Source organism: Micromys minutus (genome assembly GCF_963924665.1).
Source record: "Micromys minutus genome assembly, chromosome: 18".
NCBI lineage: Eukaryota > Metazoa > Chordata > Mammalia > Rodentia > Muridae > Micromys > Micromys minutus.
The window spans coordinates 17,141,533-17,144,506 of record NC_137953.1 but is presented as its reverse complement, the minus strand read 5'-3'; the positions used below and the strand labels follow the sequence as shown (position 1 = coordinate 17,144,506).

Sequence of the window (2,974 nt, the reverse complement as noted above, 5' to 3'; positions counted from 1 at the left end):
TTGCATATGTGAAAAGGTAATTTATAAAACACATTATTCGCTTCTTAAAAAGACTTAGTTGTAGCATCATTACATGGTACTTAGGATAGAGCTTTCTCAACAATTGTTTTATATACCAGAGGGGAGGGGGGAGAGACAGACAGACAGAAAAACATCTAGCTGTAAGCAAAATCTTCTCAACAAATAAATTCATCCAAGAAACCCTGCACAATGGATACGTGAGACAAATAAGCAAACAGATCATATTTATAGTGTCCTTTTTGCCAAAATCTTAAATTAAAAATGTCCACACTCTTGTTAAAACATTAAGCCTTTGTCAAAACATATTTCTCATTTGAGGGTACAGTATTGAAAGACGAGATAATACAAGTAAAAAAAAAATTACAAAAAGAAAACTTGACAAAATTCTCTTAATTAAAGTATTGTAACATTTAAACAAGCTGAAAACATAACAAAAGGAACAAGACTACAAACAAAAATGTTTATGGATTTTTTCCCAAACATAAATAAATGAAATAGGGTTTAAGTAATGGGGCTCATGCTGATGCCTAGCAGGAAGTCACAGAGTATAATATACTTGGAAAAATACCAGCAGGCCCAAACGATGGATGGCAGTGACTTCACCATCACTGCTCTTTTTCTTCCAAAACAACGCCTTGGTCAAACCATTCAGACCCTATTATTCACACCTTTACTTCAAAGATTGAGGACTATATACAATAAATGAATTTATTTTCACCATAGGGATAACATTGTACCTCTCTGCCAATGTTCCCTGAAAACCTTCTATGTCAAAACAATTTGACAGCAGATATAAACCATTAAATAAATACACAATGATCTTTCTTACGGTCCTTTAAAAACACAGGTAATTCCAAGCTGTTAACCTTAGGGTCACAGTGCATAGAATCCAAATATAAACAGTTGAGGTGGCTTCCAATGTAATGTTGGATCCCTCGCTTTCCTTATCCTACAATGACCGATAAATCCATCTCATAGGCCCTGTCATGCATTAATCACAGAGTGTCAGGAGTTAAGAAACTCTTTTCCAATGTCCACTGCCAGCAATGAACGTCCCCAAACCACTGAGGAAGTCACTGTTATTGCACAATACATGAGGACCTGGAACTTTTCCAAAAGCTTTAAAAATTGAAACTGGAATTATATTTGACATTTCCTGACACCTACATTAATACTGTACGACTAATAAAAGCATGTCAGTTGCCTGGACTGAGCCAGCAGTAAAAGGAAGCAGTCTTCATTGCCTACCGGTCACTTTCAGTCCAAGGTTCAAGATCAAAGACTGAATGACCCAAGTGCTCATTTCCTCGGGAGAACTATCTTCTGCTACGAGGATAAGAAGTGGCAGCAACACGTGTCATCATGATACCACCATTTTGTTTTCTTTGGATTCCTGTTACATGTTCGCACATAAAAGGAATTATCTGGCGGTCATCTCTTCTTGCAGCTGGAGAGCATGCCGACAATGCTGAGGCAGGCTGGCTGCACTGACAGCGTGGGGACCAGTCTTCTGTTAGAATGGATAGACAGATATGACCATTGTCATACACATGAGTGTGAACAGGGACATCTTCACCAATAAACATGACCCGAGGAGAGTCAAAAGGGTAGCTACTACTAAATTTAAACAGAAGCTGACGTTTTTCCTCTTACTATAAGGTTCCTGGTGCACCTTCCATGTCTGCATCCACAAGGTAATTGAATTCTGAACGCTCTGTCCATTTAAAGTCATTCCAGGAGCTGGGTCATTCTGCAAAGCCAACAGTTCATTTTGTGGTCGTTTCTGCATTGACACCATGATGAAACCATCCCCCCTCCTGTTAATTAGTAACATTTGGCTTTTTTTTTTTGTTTGTTTGTTTGTTTTGTTTTATGCTGTAGCTGTGACAGTAGCAAATTTGGACACGGTGGATGAGACTATAAAGAAGTGGCATTGCTGGATGTAACTCTAGGTGACTTGTAAGCTCTTCTCAGTGGTAAATCCACTCTGTTTTGTGTTCCATATGTACGTAAATAAGTATATCTAAATATTACTGCAAGATACACGATTGCTATATGTGTTCAAACCATGTTTGTCAGTCCAACTAAACTAAACTCAGCTAATATATATTAGTCTATACCTGAGCTCTGTTCTTGCATTCTCAGTTTACATAAAGATCATAACATAGAAAACAATGATCTTTAAATTCATTGTGCAAGTAACAATGTATGTTCTGATGCATATAATATATAATCTATATACAATTGTGCATGTATATTCATAAAATTGTATACTGTTAAGAAATTCTCAGCCCTGTTTTAGACTGTTCTTTTGCTTCTTGCATCTTCTTTTTTAATTTTCTTTTTTATATATAAATAAATAAGTAAATTATTTATTTATTCACTTTACATCCCAATATCAGCATCTCCTTTCCTCCTTATTTTCCCCCTCATTCCTCACACTGTGTATCACGCGCACACACACACACTGAGAGAGAGAGAGAGAGAGAGAGAGAGAGAGAACTGCAGGAATAGGTGCTGCCAGTTAAGGGAGTGGGATCCACAGGCAGGCAACAGGGTCAGGGATATCTCTGCTCCAGTTGTTGGTGGAGCCACATGAAGAAGACCAAGCTACACATCTACTGCATAATGTATAGGGATCTAGGTTCAGCTCTTGTATGTTCTTTGGTTGGTTGGTTGTTCTCTGGGAGCCCCTAAGGGTCCAGGTTAGTTGACTCTGTTGCTTTTTCTGTGGTCTGTTCTCGTCCTAGGGTCCCTCACTCCTTTCCCTGACTTTTCTACAAGACTCCCCAAGCTACATCTAATGTTTGGTTGTGGCCTCTGTATCTGTTTCAGTCAGCTGTTGGGTGGATCCTCTCAGAGGACAGTTATAATAGGATCCTGTTCATTTGCATCTTTTTATGTTTCCTCCCTTTTCATACCTATTTATTGAGATCTCTTGAGGATTCAATCT

At 38.3% G+C, this 2,974-nt stretch overlaps 1 pseudogene across 1 annotated transcript; it reads right to left on the bottom strand.

The window, feature by feature from the left end:
* Window positions 1–1,337: 1,337 nt before the first annotated feature.
* Window positions 1,338–1,819, bottom strand: LOC308432414 (ubiquitin-conjugating enzyme E2 W-like; annotated as a pseudogene). Its single transcript has 2 exons — window positions 1,611–1,819; window positions 1,338–1,531 (listed from the first exon to the last, which is right to left on the bottom strand). The product of its transcript is annotated as a ubiquitin-conjugating enzyme E2 W-like (transcript).
* Window positions 1,820–2,974: the final 1,155 nt, after the last annotated feature.